This window comes from Cuculus canorus, chromosome 4 (genome assembly GCF_017976375.1).
Source record: "Cuculus canorus isolate bCucCan1 chromosome 4, bCucCan1.pri, whole genome shotgun sequence".
Taxonomy (NCBI): domain Eukaryota; kingdom Metazoa; phylum Chordata; class Aves; order Cuculiformes; family Cuculidae; genus Cuculus; species Cuculus canorus.
Genome location: NC_071404.1, coordinates 64,443,327 through 64,464,816, shown reverse-complemented (window position 1 = coordinate 64,464,816; position 21,490 = coordinate 64,443,327). Strand labels below are relative to the sequence as shown.

The 21,490-nt window shown below is 39.6% G+C and overlaps 1 protein-coding gene across 2 annotated transcripts in view; it reads right to left on the bottom strand.

Annotated features, from left to right (window-relative positions):
- Positions 1-20,945, bottom strand: part of TTC29 (tetratricopeptide repeat domain 29) — a 228,575-nt gene extending 207,630 nt beyond the window's left edge. For both annotated transcript variants that reach the window (XM_054066168.1, XM_054066170.1), the window contains exon 1: positions 20,867-20,945. The gene's annotated coding sequence lies outside the window, so the exon portion shown is untranslated. The remainder of the gene's footprint in view (positions 1-20,866) is intronic.
- Positions 20,946-21,490: the final 545 nt, after the last annotated feature.

The following is a 21,490-nucleotide window of genomic DNA, read 5'->3' as shown; positions in this document are numbered from 1 at the left end:
AATAAAGATTAGGTGATAGAATATGAGACAGACAGAAAAGAAGATGGAATCAAAGCAAAGGATTAGAAATAAGAGAAAGAAAAGAGGAATTTAGTAATAGAAAAGGAAGTACTAGAAATAAAAATATTTACTTTCCCTTTGTAACATCTGTTAAGATGAAAAGAAGTCTGAGAAAATAAGGATAATGTTAAATATCAACAGTGAATATTTTCTTTCCCAAAATAAAAAACAGAAAAAGATCTAGGAAATTAGAATGAAAATACAAGCAAAGGGAAGGAAAAATATGAAGGCATAACATAAGGACATGGGCCTTCACATTGGTCACCAGTTCAACTGTCCTGTAGCCATAGACAGCCATATTATGGCTATGGATAATCCTGTATCAGAATTGCCCACCAGATATTTAGTTCATGTCAGCCCATGAAACACTTAACAGAGCACTGAAGTAAGCAAAATGCTTCCTGTGCCAAAATATTGTGTCAGAGGTAGAGAACAAAGAAGAATATGGTATCTTCAGACCCCAAAAGAGATATTTTACGTTAAAATCCTCAGGAAATATCTCTGAAACTGTACCCCCATACTCCACAGGAGCTAGGAAACTGTTTATTACTCCTCGCTTTTCTGACACCCTGACTTTCTATATGAAACCAACAAAACATATGAAAACAGAGGGTAACAGAGACTATGATACAAGCTGCTTTGGTAACACAACTGCATCATTCTTTTCAAGGAAGGTATTAATGAGCTTATATGTACTCCTCAATGTAGGTTCAAATCCATCCTTGGATGTTGGAAAAAAAAAATGTATTGCTAAGTTAGGAGCATAAATCTAACAGCATTAATTTCCCTTCATGTCAGATGGACTATATTCACTTCCAAGTCTGATAAATCTGTAAGAAAATGTCTTGATTCTTTAAACTCTCACTCCTACAATGTTTTCAGAAACTCGTGAACTGAACTATTCCATAAAAACAGCATTCAAACTTAAGTACTTACTGTAACAAAGAGCTGCTAGGGCAATACAGATAATCTGTATTCTTCCTCTGCGAAGGATATTAGTCTCTTGCTTACTGTGCTTTCATCTGTGTTACTCCTCTAAACTAAATTAATTGAAATTATGTCATTATCTTTATTACTTGGAAATCCTTCCTGTTGTTTCCGTCTTAAGGCAACTTCTTAGTGGAGCCCATTTTCTTTTCTATGGAAGTGGTATAAATAATAGTGGATGGAGAAAGAGAACAAGTTTGGCAAAGCTGGTTATAAGTCAGTAAATTTTAGCTGGCCAAGTCTTAGATTTCGCAGCACTGAAATGAAGAATCAAAATGGAACTTTTCCAGATATTACTTTTTTAAACAGCAACTTAAACAAAACCACTTATTTAGTTTTAGAAGTTGATAATGTTTTCTCCATACACATTGCATTATGTTAAAGATAAAGCAAGACTAAGTTCCAAAAAGATATTTTTATCTGATTTAAATAGCTTTTTAAAGAAAGTCTCACAAAATATTTCAAAATTATATAGAACACTATCAGATAACAAATTATCAAGCCTTGTGGTTTAGTCTTGGTTTTGTTGTGAAGATGATAAAGAGTTGTGCTTGCTCTCTTTTTTTCCTATTGCCTTCATATAATCGCATGGAAATTCCTCTTAATCATATTTACATGGAACAAAAAGTTGCCCTCCATTTTTAGAAATCTGGATTACACTTTCTACAAAGCTATTGAAAAACGACAGTCACAGGGAGGTCTGGAGAGAGCAAACAAGCGAGAGGGAATCAAAGCCAAAGTGAATTTAATATAAAAATAGAAAATATTTGAAATTATTATTTCTGCTATATCATTTATATTTACTTGCAAATGAATGTTCCTTTCTTTTCTTACGCTTAACAGGGTACATGTGTTAGAAGTCAGTTTGTATCTCTGAGAAAGATGGTACCATTTACACATCTCTATGTCTACATCAGAAGACTTAGAAGAATGAGATTTATATATAGACGCTCTCAGACACATATTTTGCGCATATATATATATGGGCTCCTCAGTCCCAGAAGCAAATCTGGGGTATAAACAAAAATATGTTTCACTTTTCTACACTTACGTGTCTGATTTTGAGCAACACAACTGCTCTTCCCTGGAGTCGGCAGGAAAGAGATTCAGTAACATCATCTGAAGGGCACAGAATACAGATCATTCCTTGTTATTTTATATTTGATACGACTGTCATCTTAGAAAAAATGCACGAGCAGTAACTCGCTGGGTAGTAGTTGGCCTTTATTAGGCTTTTCCCAAGTAACTCCGTGACACCTGTTTTCAGGTATCCTGATGAATCTGAAGAACCTTCAAATACATTAAAGAGTGAGACAAAAGCAGACAGGTCAGAGGAAGAGAAAGATTGATAAGTTGGATCCTTCATCCCTAAGAAAAGAAAAAACCCAGCTCTGTATTTAATCTAACCCTTGACAAATTACCAGATTTTGTTCAATTTTGCAGGTCTTTGTTTCATTCTAAATTGTTACCAAAGCTATGGTGTTTTCCTTGATACCTTTGTATAAAGGCTATTACCATTAATCATCTTAGAGTGATATGATTTGATTTAACATAATTTCTGTTAATTATATAGGTAATAATATTGTGCAAGAATTTTTATCTAAATTGTTTATTACATTTTTTCAAAGAAAAGATTATTGCAACTGTTTTATTTGAACTTGAGAAATATTCGTGTTGATAGCATTTACCAGAAATATAAAAACTAGCTAAATAACAAAATACAGAAGTTAAACCAAGCTTTTTCCCCAAGACTAAAAAGTATCTGCTAAGCTTGTTATATAGATATTTGAAACATCTGTTTTAGTTGTGCCAGTCTTTTTTTAAAGAAGCCTTGACTTCGTGGAAGGGATATTTATGCAGGGTAGCTGTGATAAATAAATCAGTGCTGGAATTTCTAATCCTATGGTTGATTTGCTGATGCAAACTGAGTACAAATGGATTTCAATCGTATTTTTTTCTACTGTTTCTGTGTATATTTGATAACATGCAAAACCTCATACTAGAGATTTGCACGTGCAAGGCTGCATATACATACACACACACATGCTGCCAAGAGTGAATCATGTCAGAAAATTAGACTTTCAAAGTTTCCTTTTCAGTAGTAACAGAGTGCCCTGCATTACATAGGCTGGAGACCCATTATAATCAACTGTATCTAAAAAAGACAGTTCCCCAACTAATGACACCATATATCTTTTGTTCACTCTACAATATGATATAAAGGTGATCCTTTGAATTAAACATACATAAAGCAGCCGTGATAGCGGCTAAGCTGAGTTAGGCTAAGTATCCACATGAACCTATGGAAATGCACACTTCATAGCTGTGGACAAAACTAATAGCATGCAAGGAACTGCTATTCTAGAAAATGATGTAGCCTTTCATCCTTAATAACCAAATAAAAAATGGGAAGTCAGTACTTGGGAGCTACTCTAGCAAGCAGATCTCCAGGAAACAAGGTTCCCCACAGACTGTTCCCTTGATCTTAAAGCTTAACGTGAAACATTTATATGCACGTAGCACCTGGCCAGAAGACGTGGGAAGGCACTTTTATCACACTGGCTATATTTCTTTCTTAAATAATAGATTTCCTCTTTTTTTCCCCCTCTCCTGGAAATGGAATACATGCTCAATAATATTTCTGTACTTTTTTTTTTTTAACAGTTTAAGAACAACCAGACAATCTTAAAAACCTCAGCATCACACAATCATAAAACACATTGATACCCCTCAAACTGTCTGGTGCTGAACTGCATCCTAGTTTTTGAAAGCAAAAACATAGAGCCAAAATAAGTTAAGCACAATTTGGATGAAGAATTATTTTTTAAAATAAAATGTGTTAAGGTTAATTGAATGCCCATCTTCACTCACATTTCTTTGATATCCAGACACATAGATAAATGATACACAGCCTAACTAGGTCCAAATGAAACTACATAAATCAGTTGAATTATGTACAGTATTTTCCCAGAGGCACTCCAAGGGTGGGAAGAACAACAGTATGTGAACCTTAAACCACTGCTCCAAACTATTGCTAACTTGACAATGGACGACTCATGTCTTAAGCAGGAGTTAGCGTAACAAATATATACTATGTATGTAAACCTGTACACACTGCAGCTATATCTTTGTGTTCTTCATATCATTCTGCGTTTTATCTACATTCTTGATGTAGCATGCAGTTGTATATGCAAACCTCCATGATAACAACATAAATGCAACCTCTATGTACATTCTTCTACTGAAGCAAATAGGAAAACACATTTCGAATCAAATGACAAGTAGCTTAGTGCAACACTTATTCGCCTTTGACAGTGTGATAAATGGAAGGGGATTTCCAAAAATATTTTATTTTTTTTCAGTATTAGTGTTTTCTTTACAAATAATAAATCCCCAAATATTTTATCCACTAAGACCAGCGTCTGTTGAGTGTACAGGTTGAGGAAAAAAAAAAGCCTTTTTTTTCTTTTATGCAAAACAACTCTTCACATCCTTATCAAACAAAAAAGCTTTGATTTTATTTCAGCTTTGCAAATGAGTCTTGCATTTCAGCTGAGAGCAAACTACACAAAAAAAAAAAAAAAAAAAAAAAAAAAAAAATTAGCCAAAACCAGATTAAACAAAACTACAAGTTGGGGTATTTGTTCATTGGTGATCCTGACTGTGGCTCCAGTGCTACTGTGATACAAAGAGAGGTTTTTTCTGTGGTTTACATGAGAAAGAACGTACATTTTAAGAGAAACTGAAAAAGAAGTTTTTACCCTGGTTATGTATATGCTCTGGGATATGCAGAGGCTGAACTCCAAATTCTAGCCTTAAACTACCTGTCACTGACTACATCTAAACTTTTGTCCCTTTTTCAGGATTCCTAGAGATTTGAGAAACAAATGTTAAAAAGATCACAAATACAGAGAGGAAAAACAGCTGTAGAACCTGCATACAGCTTAGGTAGTAACAAATTCTATTAGGTCCAGTCAAAGCAAATGAGGAAATATTGGAAAATTTCACGGTCATTTTTCTGTTTCTGACCATGGCAGAAATCTTTGCTGTAAAGTGTAAATTAGACTTGCTTCATATAAGATTAGGATTTGAAGTAAGAAAAAACAGCAGCTCTCTTCCTCTGCAACAAGAATGGAAGGTGAAATATCTAAAAGTATTTGGGGATAGTACTGCTACTATAACAGCACTCATCTCTCCAACTGATTTTCCTAGATTTCCATATGTGTAGAAGAACAACAAATATTCCTTTTTTCTGCCTTCCCTCGTGTAAGGGTGTATTGTTCCCAGCTGACATTTTGGAACCCGAGGCATGGGAAATTCTCCACAAAAGCCAGTGGGAAATCAGTAGTCCTCCTCCTCTGTGCTCTCTCTGATGATTTAAAAGTCTTTAAGAACTCTCACTGGTTTCTTTCCACTGCTCAGGGAAGAAACTTCAGAAAAATCAGCAAAAGTGAGGCCACTTGTTTTCAGTTAGACAGTTTTGAATTTGGGCAGGTTAAGCTACCGATACGAGTTTAGTGATAGTGAGCAAGTCATTGTGACTGTAGGTACTGAGGCACTTTGGTGAAATGCTGCTGCACTCCTTATGCTGATATATGGAAAAACGTAGGTGCTTTGGAATGAGATTAAATAAAAAGAATAACTATAATAAGCAGGAAACCCACTGTATTTTTAGCAAATAAATGGAAGTGAGCATGGCGCCAACCCAGAGAGTTACAGCTTAGCAACTGAGCATTCTTCTAGGACACAGGCCTAAATCCCTTCAGAAAGACTAAATCCCAGCTTTCCTGCACAAGTGTAGCAGGCACTGAGCAGCTGAACAGAAAGAAGTATTTCTTTCCTTCTCTCATGCACTTTGCAGAGCCTACTCTAAGGACAACAGAAAGCAGAGCACAGGAGCTGGGACAAGCAGCGAAATCCCAACTTTATGAATTATGAGAACCCTTAGAGATGCATTTATGTAGGCACAGATAGAAATCAGGCAAGTCCAGTGTCTAGGTGAGCAGAGACTTGTGAAGATTTAAAATTTGGACACAGGCAGACCAAAAGGCAAGCAGCAAGGTGAACTGTAGGTCCCTGATGTGAATTTACACCTAAAACATCACTGCTAAATTTCACTTATTTTGCTTGCAAAATGCACTTATGAGTCCATCCTCTTTACAGTGAATAGTTGCTTAGCATAAGGTTATTTCACGCTATCATTAAGTATGTAGAGAAAGAACTGCAAAGTTATGCGCCAGCACTTCTACAGTCCAAAGGTTGCATCTTGGTCCTTTCAAGGGGAGACAGATTGCTTTGTAGCAGTATTACTTTCTCAAAAGCAGCTAAAGAGGAGCTGGCAATGGTGTCCAGCATCTGCACCAACAGTCTATTAACTAACAAAGACTGCAAAAGAAAGTCCAGGCTTGTGGCTAAGTCATTTGACGGGTGCTCAGCCTAATTCTTGGTACTAACTCAACTTTCTTTGTGACCCTGGGCAAGTCGCCTATCTGTTTCTCAGTTATCCAGCTATAAAGCAGGAATTCAGAGTACCTCCATGTTTCCTCACCATCTGCCAGGTCTGTTTTCATTGTAAACATTGGGCAGCAAATGTCTTCTATTATTCATAGTCTAAGGCCAGACGGGACTAGAACACCTTCTCGTCTGACCTCCTGCATGCCAAAGGCTATTATGTGTATATACAATACACAGTGGGGAGCTGATCACAAATGGGGTCTCCAGGTGCTCTTTCAGAAGAAAAGAAATAATAATATTCACTCAAACACAGCCATCACCTTCCTCTAAACATCCAAAGCACTGGGCCTGTTTAGAACTTTGATGTAATTTTTGTTATTTTTATAAAGCTAGCAGACTTCTGTGTGTTTCTTCCTTATTTGGAAAGTTGTAAAAATGGAAGGTACTGAAAGAGTTCATAAGCATGAGGATATTTCAAAGACAAAATACTTGAACATCCCAGCTCCTGAACTGATAATAGTGTGTGCTAATGCACTTAGCACTAATGAATTTTTTTCTGAATTAAATACGATACAGCTTTAAGAGACAGAAAATTCTGAAAATCAGTTAGATTGTCTAGGCACGATGCATAAACCCATATAAATCAGACTTCCTGAGGTTAACTTATTGCACTCAATGTTTAATTATTATAAGGCTTTTCTAAGTAAAATACCCTTGTTCTCATTGCTGATACAAGTCAACAAACAGTGGGCAACTCAAGTTTAACATCACAAACTTTCATGCAGGTGATGTCCTCAGTGGCATTATTTCCTTTCCATAATAATTTCCATAATAATTATTTCCTTTCCTGAACCATAAGCATGGTTCAGGAAAATACACTATGGTTAAGGGCTCCAAGTCTTAGAAAGGTCCCTATTATGCAGGATGGGATGAGGGAAACTGGTACTGGAAGTGCTGGAAATGAAAACGGCAAACAGAGAAAATGAAACCTGCAAGCAGAGGGACAGTGTGGTACTCCCTGGGGCAAAAGCCAGGAGTAACCAGGAGGTAACAGGAAACTTGTAGGTTTTGAAGCGATAAAAAGCTCCTCTAATCTAAACCCAGAGAGTACTGGGTTCAAAGACCAGTGAAACAGGGACACCTGAACCAAGAGTGAGTCAGGAAATTTTGCGCACACTGAGATAGCTATGAACAATAAAGAAAAATGAGATAAAGGATTCAACAAAGAATATTGGGTCAAAATACAGTGGCAGGGAGGAGGGTGAGATGGAAGACTGAAGCAGAGAAATGAGGAGTAGTCAGACAAGGATGGAAAGGGTTAGTCTTTGAGGAGCTGGACAAGACTTCCTTCCAGGGTCCTGGGTGGTCTGGCAAAATTTTTCACCTCTCAGCATGAGGGTAGGGAATCCACAGGATGCACACCCTTTCTTCGTTTCTGCTGTCAGTCAGTATAAAAGATAACTCTCTGCTACTGCTGTCAACGATGCAGTTAGCTCAAGTAGTAGATGTTTGTCAGATGCATCTAAAGATTGCCATTTCACTGATGACCCCTGTGGGTGTTCCTATAATTCCACAAAATCTTGTTTGGTGTTTCCAGTTTGCTTTCCCAAACAGCCAGGGAATTACACATGATGTTAAAAAAGAATATTATGAATTTCTTCACTTGCAAGCATCAGATCAGAGTATCAAAATTACAAATGCTTATTCCTTCTTAACGTGCTCTTCTGTGCATACGCCTTGTGATCAGGATTGCTCTACAGTGATCATAGCTGCATAGTCCAGATTGCAATTGTCCTTATAAGTTTGTCTCATTTATGTTTCTATAATATTTGTTGGCTGATTTTTAAATAACACAGAAGATGGGTGCCAAATAACGAAGATCACTGCAGGAAGAAAGAAAAAGTATATTCCTAGGGTCAAGGCCGTTGTATGCTGCCTGAAGAACAAGATCCTGTGTCTGCCTCTGTATGTAACACAAGGCAGGACTTCAAACGGAAACCTTAACTAATGCGATGATCGCTAATTCTCTCACTTCTTACATGTCCCACATGAAACAGCTGGCCAAGTTTGCTGAGTACTTGCAGTTTCAGCCAAAGTTTAATGTATCATAATGGTTTTCTGAATACCTAATATGGTATAAAAATGCAGAGTGCTTTGAAAAGCATTTTCAAGACATATCACCGTGACCACTGTAATTAATAGCAGTTTGGCAATTTTAAACTTCGTATCACAACACTATCCAGGTTGCCCAGTAAGACTGCTTGATTTTACATGGATATGGTAAAGTACTACAAAAGTGTCCACAAAGAAATCACTAATTCAGCCATAAGTCACTCAGAATATGAATACTGTATCTCATCTTTCGCAATGAAGATAAAACAAAGTATTAAAAGCTGATGAAGTAAAGGCCATCACAGCTGAAGATGAATAAACCATGCTGACATAGCAAAATTAAGTGGTGTGTGTTTGTATATATAAACACCGTACTTCTACTTTCATAGAAAGGAAAAACCACGGGATGCACAAGTAATGTTAAATTTATCTTGTGTGCTATTTTTCCAGCCTTACTGTTTTGTTAATCTAGATTTTTTTAATGCAATACATTATAGACAAACTCAACTATGTAGTTTTCGAGAATTTATAGGGAAGAGACAAACCCTTGAAAAGTTGAATTGAACTGTAACTCATTTTTTACCAGACAAATTACATTAGAGTCAGTGGCAGCACAAAGTCAAAAGTTTGGCTGGACTAACAAGAAATGTGAGATTAATTAAGCAATAGTGACTAATTTTCTGGCAATGAACTCATCTTACTTCATTCCAGTAAGAACAGAATCATGCGAGTTCATAATTTCATGCATCGTCTTCAGGCATAGTGAACTCAGCAGATGAGATGGATTTTAGAGGATTTATCCATAGGCAGGATATCTGAAAGATAAAACCACCTGCAATAGCACTTCTGCGAAACCCATCAATTGATGATACCCTGCAAGCATGTGGCGGTGTTTTTATCAGACACACCAGCAGACTATGTGTGGCCTTCGCTCCTTGAATATGCCTTGAAATACCTCATTCTCTGAAAACGCAGTATGTGAATTGCAGTCCAGTGGCTTCTGAATTGTTAAGAAGACAATTGGAAAAGACCTTTAAGGTCATCCAGTCCAACACTAAAACAACACCACCGTGCCTACTAAACCATGTCCTGAAGTGCCACCGCTCTCCAAAGGGATCTGAACAGGTTGGACCAGTGGGCTGAGACGGATTGGACGAGGTTTAACAAGGCCAAATTCCAGGTCCTGCACTCAGGCCACAACAACCCTGTGTGGCTACAGACTAAGGAAAGTGTGGCTAGAAAGCTGCCTGGAGGAGAAGGACCTGAGGGTGTTGGTTGACAGTGGCTGAACAGGAGCCAGCAGTGTGCCCAGGTGGCCAAGAAGGCCAATGGCATCTTGGCTTGTATGAGAAACAGCGTGACCAGCAGGTCCAGGGAGGTTATTCTCCTTCTGTACTCAGCACTGGTGAGACCGCATCTAGAGTACTGTGTTGGATTCTGAGCCCCCCACTACAAGAAGGATGTTGAGGCTCTGGAGCGTGTCCGGAGAAGAGCAACAAAGCTGGTGAAGGGGCTCAAGAACAAGTTTTACGAGGAAGGAGTCTTATGAGGCTGAGAGAACTGACGTAATTTGGCCTCGAGAAGAGGAGGCTGAGGGGACACCTCATTGCTCTTTACAACTGCCTGAAAGGAGGTTGTGGAGAGGAGGGATCTGGCCTCTTCTCCCAAGTGACGGGGGACAGGACAAGGGGGAATGGCCTCAAGCTGTACCAGGAGAGGTTCAGGCTGGACATCAGGAAAAACTTTTTCACAGAAAGAGTCCTTGGGCACTGGCAGAGGCTGCCCAGGGAGGTGGTGGAGTCCCCATCCCTAGAGGTGTTTAAAAGACGGGCAGACGAGGTGCTCAGGGACATGGTTTAGTGGCAGATAGGAATGGTCAGACGCTATGATTCAAGACGTCTTTTCCAACCTGGGGATTCTATGATTCACGTGATTTTTGTACGCCTCCAGGGATGGCGACTCACCCACTTCCCTGGGCAGCCCGTCCCAATGCTTCACAAGTCTTTGAGCAAAATATTTTTCCTACTATCCAATCTGAACCTCTCCTGGTGCAGCCTGAGGTCATTTATTCCCATCCTATCACCTGTCCCTTGCGAGGAGACCAGCAGCCACCTCCTCCAACCTCCTTTCGGGCAGCTGTAGGCAGCGATAAGGTCGCTCAGCCTGCTCTCCTCCAGGCTAACCCCCTACCGGTAAGCCCCGCGCTCCCGGCACCGCCGGGCACAGCGCGCTGGGCGGCGGCGAAAGAGCAACGGCGCCACCTAGCGGGAACATCGGCCCAGGGAACGCGGCTGGGGAGCTGCCGTCCGGAGGTGCTCCAGGGAAAGGGGCCGCCAGAGGAGCCGAGGGAAGGCGCGGGGACGGGAGAGGTCAAAGCAGCCTCTGCTTTGGACGTAGGTGCCAATTTGAGACGATAAACTCGGACAAGTCTCCAGTCAGCATGAATACACAGCTATAGATACACACATACCTGCACACACATATGTGCGTGCACAGACATATGAACATACACATACACACATGCACACATACACATGTACAGATATACACACATGCACACACACAGATACATCTATACACACAGATATAGATACACGTATATACACATATGCACACATATACATGCACACACATATATACATACATGTACATATATACACACATGCACATATATGCGCGCGCACACATATGGACACACATTTATACAAAGATATAGATACACACGTATACATACATACACATGCACACATACGTGCACGAACATACATATACACACACACATATACACACATGCACACACACATCTATACACAGTGATAGATACACACATATATACACATATGCATACAGATATACACACATATATACACATGCACACATACATACGTGCACGCACACATAAACACACATGCACATATATATGTGCACATGTATATACATGCACACACGTATATACACACATGCACATATATACACATACACACATCTACACTTACATGCATCTACACTTATACATACCTACACACATACACACAAACACACAGATATAGGGACACACACACATTTACATACAAACACGTACATGCACACACATATAGAGATGTGCATATATACACACATACACAAGCGTATATATGCACACATATATATATACACAAACCCCTACACACACATATATAGGTACATGCACACACATATACACAAGCACACACACATATACACATGCATGCACGCACACACATATATATGCACACACACCTACATAGAATCACAGAATCACTAGGTTGGAAAAGACCTCTTAGATCGAGTCAAATCATTCCTATCTGCCACATGAACACACATAAATATACAAACACCCACCGACCTATATATACACGCACACACACCCCCCTACATGTATATACACACACTCATATATACACAAGCACTCTTACATATATATATATATATATATATATACACTTTTTTTTTCCTCCCCAGATCAGAAGAAATAAGGTAAATCCTTGACACCGTAACAACTCCTGTGGCAGATTAAAATAAATAAATAAATAATACTAAAAAAATTCTAGCGCTTCTTAATGAAGAGTCTATGACGTATTTTGTAGGCACACGGGCAACATAGATTTTTTCCCCCCCTTTCTGTCTTAGGAAGTGGAACAATTTTTGCTGTTTCTGGAAAGCTTCCTTCAGCCCGATGCTGAAGGCATTATGAAAATGCCAAGGCCAAATGATTAAAATCTAGCAAGTAATAATCAGTTGAAACCAGAGCCTTACAAGTGTGAGTGCTGAGCAAACACACAGGCATAACACAGCTGCTTTGAGGCCTCCAAATCTTACACAGGCTGCATGAGGAGTTAAAATTAAGTATGTACTGAAGCACTGGAACAGGCTGCCCAGGGAAGTGGTGGAGTCACCATCCTCGGAGGCGTTCGAAAAACGTGTAGGCATGGCTCTTTGGGACTTGATGTAGTAGGCATAGTGGTGTTGGGCTGACGGTTGGACTTGATGATCTTAGAAGTCTTTTCCAATTGTAATAATTCTATGATTGTATGTTCTATTTTGCTGCTGAGATGTTTTATTACACCCATACAAGTAAACTCAAAATTTCTAAAAAGAAATGATGTTTCACCAAAATGTACTCCTACTTGAACTACCTTTTAAAAATAGGAAATGGTACACACCAAGTTTAGATTTATTCTATCTAATGCATGCATTAGTACACAAGATCAGGTCGCTGGGAAGTGGGACACAGGTATTTTCTTTATCTGAAACTAAACTTTTCTTTTGTGAGCAAGAGTCCTGTGTTTATTTGTCATCCATACAGCCAGGGAGGCTTCTGTTTCTTTTTAGGTTTATACCACAACAAAGTTTAGGAGACTTACACTGTCACAGGTTTTAATAAAAGGCAAATATAGCTGTGGTGGTTTAAGCCCTATTCCTGCTAGCCCTTCTTTGCATCTTTTCAAACCTATTGCTCCCAAATCTGAGTAATGAGAAGGGGATATCGGTGTTCAAAGCTAAAATGCTGGGCTTTACGTTACAGTAGCTGAGATTCAAGTGCTTCTTTGACCCAGCTTCACTGGCAGAAACCTCCAGCAGAGGTGCTGTGCAGAAAGCTTTAAGTTAAGGAAACAGCTTAAATTACCACATCAAGATCCACTAGTAGTTGTCTGTTAAATCCCCAAGTCAAAAAAACTCAGAAAGACTTTTATAGACACCCAGCTGGGTTGCCCTGTCCGGCAAGATGGGGTGGGGGGAAGAGAATGAAGAGTTTAAGAAAACTGTGTAAAATATATTTGGGGGAAAAAAGACCCATGCCAAAACAATGCAAAATATATTGCAAGGCCTATCCACAACTGACTCTCATCAGGCTTAGCATCTATGTGATAGCAAGTAGTACCATTTTCTGACTATACGACTGCTTTTCTTAAAAGCAGTTAATGTGTTCTTTTTATAATGCCAAAACCATCTTGCATACAAAAAGGCCCAGGTGAAATATTTTCCAATACTTGCTGAGTCCGTCTGATTGAAAAGATTCTTACTTGACTCAACTAGCAGGTTTCTTATACACAGAATACAGGGAGGCTTCTTATACACACCCCACAGAGCATATGTGGAGACAGAAGCTGCGAAAAGAATACAGCAACATGAAAACCAGGAATAACCATAACAGAGAAACCTTTCCTTTTCCTCCTAAAAACAGTAAAGCACATGCTGGGTAGCAGCAGTCTGTCCACGTGCCGGATGAAAACAAATAAAACTAAAAAAAAAAAATTAAAATGTACAAAGAGTTACACCAGCCAAGCCCTTTGAGAGAAAAAGCAGCCCTCCGAATAACCGAACACTGAGTCCTAGTATTAGTTTTTAGAGTTGTTATTCTTCTCCTATATGACTACAGTAATCTTGAATGTGTGCTTACCCTTCTAAGGTCCGTGCAAGACTCTATTTATAATTGTGGGATACCAGTGGTAGTGCATCACGACACACGGCCTCTGTTACTGAAAATGGCCCTGGCTGATTTACTAGGAACAGAATGAGTAGCTGACATAGCCTCTGAGAACAAGTAGTACAATTCTTAGAAAGGAGGTAGTAAAAAGCAAAGAGAACCTTTGAGATGTATTCAAAGGTACCCAAAACAAAGCAAAACCCAAGAAAGTAGTAGTCTCCCTTTCGAATGCAATTGACCTCATTTAGAGATAAGTAATGGGGTGAAGAATAAGCCAAATACTAAGATATCTATTGGTTCTGATACATCAGCTCCTGGAAACTCTACTTAAGATAACAAGGATATAATTTTTCAAAAGTGAAAAGCATCCATAACCACAAAAATAACAGTCAAGGGAACCAGATCTGGCATACACATTAAAAAAACAGCTTTGCCCACAAGACTAACCATCACCACACAGAAACTCCACAAAACTACTAGAATAAAACTCCTAAAACTGATTTCACCAGAAGTTTGAGAGTTATTTTTCCCTGTAATCTGTTAGAAGGTTATGTTCACAGAAAAAAAAAAAAAAAAAGTCCTACTGAGATATCAGCTAACACATTTTTGCATCTTCCACAACTTTCTCTTTACTGTTCCCTTGAGAGCTGTATCAGTCAACACTTCACAATGTCCACATTCCCTTATCAACAATCAGACACTAGTGTTCATGGCATCCCCTTGCCAATGGATAGGCAAGTTTGACACATGCTTTATTTATGTTGGAGATTTGATAAACTGTGATTCTTGGCTCTCGGTATTTCTAAGTTTGGGAATGGCTTTATTTATCACCAACTCTGAATTAAGGCTGTAAAACATCTATGACAACATGTAGATGGCCCTATAGAGGAGAGCTGTGTAACACTGCTAGTGAAATAGTTAAGGAAAACGTTCGTCTAATAATAAAAACAAGCTGAGAGAGCATGCTAAGGAGTAAGCCGCACCAGTACTGATATGACCGGAGTGTTTGCTATGCTTTGAGATAACAGGAGTCTATTTATACCCTTTGGTGTACAGACCAGACAGACTGTGCTCAGGTGAGAATAAGTAAGAATATGCAGCTATGAGCAGTCCTACTCTTTTTATACTATATCCTCAGGTACACAACAGGAAAAACAGCTTGTAAGTGATATATAAGTCAGTCAAGGGAAATCCACAGCATCCCCACAGTTGTAAATGCTTCTGGATATTCAAATGGTACCCGGTGGGAAAAGCTACATTGCACTGTGTCAGCAGGGAACTCTTACTAAAGTGTTTCCAAAGGGCATCTCCATGTCACAGTGACTACATGAACAAAGAAGGGCATTCTTTCGTGTATGGCATCTCCTCCTGACTTATCTCAGTATGGTTCATCTACAGCATTCAGAGCTGTGCATTCAGAAGAAGCTGCTATTACAGATTGTAACAATGAGTGAACTGCTTTTGCAGAGGTCAGTGTTTCATGATACAAGGCTGTTGCTTGGACGGAGTATCACCATAAATACCAGCTTCTCACAGTTATTTCTCCTCTTGGTAGTAGTCAATATCTGGAGTGCCAAATTAAAGAACAAATGTGGCAGCTACATCATGTATTGTAAAATCAATAAGTCAACAAGTCTCCTTGGGTCTTCTAAAGTAATGCAAAGTCCCTATTTCCTTGTGTACAATAGAAGATTTTTAATAGTGCAGTTCATATTGCAGGAATCAACAATAGTCTGGGAAGTGCTTTGCCTTGGCTTGGAAATGACTTATTCGTCAGAGACATTTCTCTAAGGGAAACTAAAAGAACTTCTGGTTAAGTCAATGTAGGCAGCACCAAAGATGGTAGTGACGGGTTTTGCAACCTAGATATTTAGGTTATGCAGCACCATCCTACAGGAGATTCAGGGTGTTTCAGGGAACAAAGGAAAACTTGGTGCTTAGTTAGAACATTAAACAACACTTTTTACCATCAGGCATTAGGTGCATTTTTTATTTTGCCATGGTTATTCAGTGTTAGAGTTCTGCTATTTTCTTGCACTGTGAGCAAATTTGTGCCAAATTTGTGTCAATAATTGCCAATATTTCCTTTCCCCTGGTAAATTTTATATCCATTACTCTGGAATAGGGGCTATGCCTCCATTTCCATTATGGGTTTTGATTTGATGTGGATTTTATCTAGAAAGTGCAGTTATGGTAGATGCATGACCACATGACAAGAAGTTCAGTCAGAAAACATTCAGCTCTTTATTGCACTAATTCTGCCTGTGCTTTCCAAGAACAACTGTCCAAGACAGTTGTTTCCAAGTTTCAAACAGATGTGGCAAGACTAGTGTCAGGAAAAGTTTTAGAAAGACTGAATCTTTCAGAACAGTGGTAGGATTCGAAGAAGCTAATGCTATCCTGAAGGATCAATACTCTAAAGCTACCTGCAAGTTGGAGGCTGGCAGACTTTAGACCAGCTGGGGAAGGTGGCCCAGAAGCTAATTGTGGTACTGGTGGTACAAGGCATTATTTTTTATTTATTTTTGAATACTGATTTCGGGCCAGGTACTGCTTTCTAGGCACTTTCTTGTCCTATGGGGAAGACAGTGATTTGCAGGCTAAACACCAGATAGCTAGGGAATATTAAAGAATTATCTCAGGACAGCCCTAGCTAGTACCACATGTGGCTTCCACAGGCACAGCTGAGTACAAGAAGGCAATTTCCCCTTCTGCGTACTAAAGTCTTGCATAATCTAGACAGACAACCCAGGCCAGACAGAATTATTTTAACCAGTCCTGCACCCAGCTCGTGATTGAACTACTCAGCTGTAACAGATGCCCTGACTCCCAACAACTGCAGCTCCCCAGCATGTTTGTTGGGAGCAGAGAAGCCTTTCTAGCACCTTCATCTTTGTTGGTGCTAAGTCTCATTTCCCAGCCTCTGCAAAACCCATAACAACCCAACAGTGCTCTGCAGCTGCTGCAACTTTAGCCAATTTTTTTTTTTTTTGCACTCTACAGTGTGCCTCTTGAGGAATTCCAGACAATTGTTCTCTGAGCTGCTAAAACCCCTGAAGCCTCCACCTACAGACCCTTCTCTCTGCCCCGTGTCTACTGCCAACCATAACAAGAACGGTTTCATCTCCTTTTTCACACAAATATCTTACTGACTTCTTTCTAGCTCTGTAATGCTCAAGTTACTCCCTGCCATCACTTATTTGATGATTTATCACCTTCACATCATTCATAGGAAATTCAATTGAATCCAAAACCACCTGACACTTAGAAGAAATGTGTAGGCTTTGATATTGAACTGCATTACAACACTTGTTCTAGAACACAGCACTTTCCCAGGTCTATGCTGAAAATTCCAATTTCACTACCTGATTAATATATAGAGCCTTTTGTGGGATAACTCCAAGGTGCTTTCTGTTTAAGTCCTATTCCTCACCCTTTCATTCCTAGTCCAACTCGTGCTAAAGCAGGGCCTAAGAAAGCAAACTTCAAGGGAATTACTTTGAAGATTCCCATGGGGCTTTGCCTGTCCAGCCAAAAGAAACATTTAAGAACACCTTGATTTTCTTTTGTCTGGTTTAATGAGATCCAGGTTCCAATAATTTTTTTTCTTTCTTTTTAAATTTCTCATTGCCCACTGGTTAACCATCATAATTAAATTGACAAATTTTATATATCACTATTACTATTAACTGATATGGTGCTTTTCTATTTATCCAGAAACAAATCTGATAACCATCAATGTCAACAGAATTTCTGAGTGGGTCACAGCTGTATATTTTTCCCAAAACTGGCACAGACAACACACTGAACCTCTGTCCTTAACAGTTTCAAACTGTCCTCTGGCATTAGTTTGGCTTTCTCTCCACGTTATTCTTTTTTTAACTCAGAACAACTTTTTCCAGTCATCCAGAGGAATCTCCAGTAAAAACAGGCAAGTCATGAGTTGATGTTCCTGATGTTTTTGAGGTTAAACAAGCATTTTAATTTTATTTGGAGTAAATCAACATAGTTCCTACAGATTGCAGAGGAGATGACTGATTGAATTGAAGCTTTTTCTTATGTGCTTTTATGAGGCTGTATATACATCTCAGTAAAGAGGAAAAGGAGGGCATAAGAGTTATTTTTCTTTAAATTACAGAAATAGTTTATTTTTAGATGTTTCCCTTTGCAGTCAATAATATTCCTTCCACATCATAATTTATCCTGGGATTTATACCTTCATGTAAGAAGTTCCCACATTTTCACCGACACACATAAGTTTGCAAGTTTTAAAATATACACATGGTGATGGACACAATGCCAGTGAACACGGACATCACCAGTAAAGGGTTTGTGTATGAAGAGGTCACAGTGTCTTAGTGGGTGACCACATGGCCAATGGAATTAAATCCACAGTAAGAACTCCTTCTTCACCTGGACTGAATTGCTATTGAAATCATAGAATCACTAGGTTGGATAGGACCCACTGGGTCATCGAGTCCAACCATTCCTAACACTCCCTAAACCATGCCCCTCAGCACCTCATCCACCTGTCCCTTAGACACCTCCAGGGAAGGCGAATCCACCACCTCCCTGGGCAGCCTCTGCCAGTGCCCAATGATCCTTTCCATGAAAAATTTTTTCCTGATGTCCAGCCTGAACCTCCCATGGCAGAGCTTGAGGCCATTCCCACTTGTCCTGTCCCCTGTCACTTGGGAGAAGAGGCCACCTCCCTCCTCTCCACAACCTCCGTTCAGGTAGTTGTAGAGAGCCATAAGGTCTCCCCTCAGCCTCCTCTTCTCCAGGCTAAACAACCCCAGCTCTCTCAGCCCCTCTTCATAAGACTTGTTCTCCAGCCCCCTCACCAGCTTCATTGCTCTTCTCTGGACACGCTCCACAGCCTCAACGTCCTTCTTGTAGTGAGGGGTCCAGAACTGAACACAGTATTTGAGGTGTGGTCTCACCAGTGCCGAGTACAGAGGGAGAATCACCTCCCTGGACCTGCTGGTCACACCATTTCTGATACAAGCCAAGATGCCATTGGCCTTCATGGCCACCTGGGCACACTGCTGGCTCATGTTCAGTTGGATGTCAACAAACACCCCCCCAGGTCCTTCTCCTCCAGGCAGCTTTCTAGCCACACTTCTCCTAGTCTGTAGCACTGCATAGGGTTGTTGTGCCCCAAGTGCAGGACCCGGCATTTGGCCTTGTTAAACCTCATGCCATTGGTCTCAGCCCAGCTGTCCAACCTGTTCAGATCCCTTTGCAGAGCCTCCCTACCCTCCATCAGATCCACACTTCCACCCAGCTTAGTGTCATCTGCAAACTTGCTAAGAGTGCATCCAATGACTTAATCCAGGTCATTGATAAAGACATTGAACAGGGCTGCATCCAGTACTGAGCCCTGGGAAACCCCACTTGTAAGTGGCCTCCACTTGGAGTTAAATCCATTTACCACCACTCTCTGGTAAATGAGGCAAGTTTAATGTTGTCTACTGCAAGAATTATTTTTTTTACTTCATTGTTTTGTCTAACATTCCATTATGGGAAGAATTCCTTCTTCCAGCTGCCTAATCTGTTAGGGCCCCAAATAATATACTTTCAAAAATCAATTTTAACTAAAGTTTGAAAGACTTGAATTGGACTGTTGTTCCTGTCTTCTGGTGGCCCAAGATCAGTTGCAAATACATGAGAGAAGTCTGAAACAAGAACTCCTGGAAATGAAAACATTAAATTCCCCCCGTGAGCACAAAACTCTATTAGAAGGTAATCCAATTAAAAATATAACTTCCTTCACTATTCCTCACACAATTAGGAGGAACGTCTTCACAGCTGCAACAATCTAGCATTTACTGAAAAAAAAAAAAAGCCCTTTCTAAAAAAATGAATTGTCCTTCAATCTGATGCTTATTGCCTCTACATCAAATTCTCAGAGAGCATGGGTTAATACAGCTCCACGGAAATATACGTGATGCACAGATTTACTATAATCAAGGTTTTTTCCCTTAGGACCAAGCTTCTCTCCAGTCATTATTAATGAACATGTTGGATTTCACAGTGTGGAATACCCCAAGATACTTATGGTGCTTTGTTTTAGACACAGAGTTATTTGCGCCAGTGGAGTGTTTCCACAAAAGTCTCTGATCACTGACCTAATAACCCCATTTCATTCATACTCCTGAAGTAAGCATAATGAAGGAGATGAAAAGAATTTGTTTATCCTGATGAGATTGAACTTTGATGACAGAACATGATTTCTAGTAAGTTATGGGAACAGAGAAATACATGTGCTAAAGGAATAGGGTGGCACAAGAACAGAGAGACACAATTTATCCATAAAAGCTGCAAAGTCAAAAATTGAATAAAAAGTTTCTAATAACAGAAACAATGATGAACTGAAGCGAAAAATCCCTAACCGTTTTAAGGGGAAAACCTGGGGGGATAATGGAAAATGAAGTGACGATGACAGATGAAGAAAATGTACAAGCAAGGGAGGGCTAAGACAATGTGGATATTTTTCAGTTCTCTGAAAAGAGCATGAAGGCAGAACAAAACAGCTGAGATCAAGTGATAGCTCAAGGACTGCTGTTAAAATGTAAGCTTGGGGTTGTTCCATGACTGGAATTACTTTACAAAAAGGAGAAACTGTCTTTGAAGGGTAACCTCTGTCTGGATCCCTTTTAAAAGCCAACCAACTTTGTTGGACCAAATCCAGTACAACCAGTGAGGAAAAAATTTAACAGGAGCAATAAACCACAAGAATGCAAGAGCCTTTGATTGCCTAATCTTGTTCCACACAAAAAAATAGGAGCAAATATGACTACTTACCTCCCAAACTCTTTTTCAAGCTACAAGATTCCTTCAAGTTACACTGCTGTTTTTTCCCTGAGCCACCTCCAGTTCAGGGAAATCCTTCTTGAAGTTTGGCTTTCAGGGTGTAACACAGTGTTCTAATAGTGGCTGAACTAGTTCCAAACACATGAATGTTTATCACTCTGCTCTTACTGACTATTATACACATTAATCCTAAGTTTTCCTGGAGCTTCAGCAGAGCTGATTAAGGAAGACATGGGGTTTATAATGCATGAAGTTACTGCTTCTGAGGAAAAATCTCACACACACTAAGTTCAGGCAATTAAGTTCAGTCTTGGCTCCTAAATGTCTGACTTGTTGTATGAAACACATTTTGGTCACTTAAACCAGGGCAACCCCAGCAATTTCCTGATCATTTCCACCCATTTCCTTACCTGTAAGCTCCTATTCTTTCACTTGCTTTTAGTTACTTGTAAGTATTAAGCAGCTAAGGAACAAGAATTACTCCCTACAGGGCCCACCAGAAAGACTCGAGTGCATCTCATTTACACCAAAGTGTAGTCCATATCACATGTTGCTTATTCTTAATGATACTTTCTAATCAAGTATCACACTTTTGGAAGGCAAAATTTGACAAAG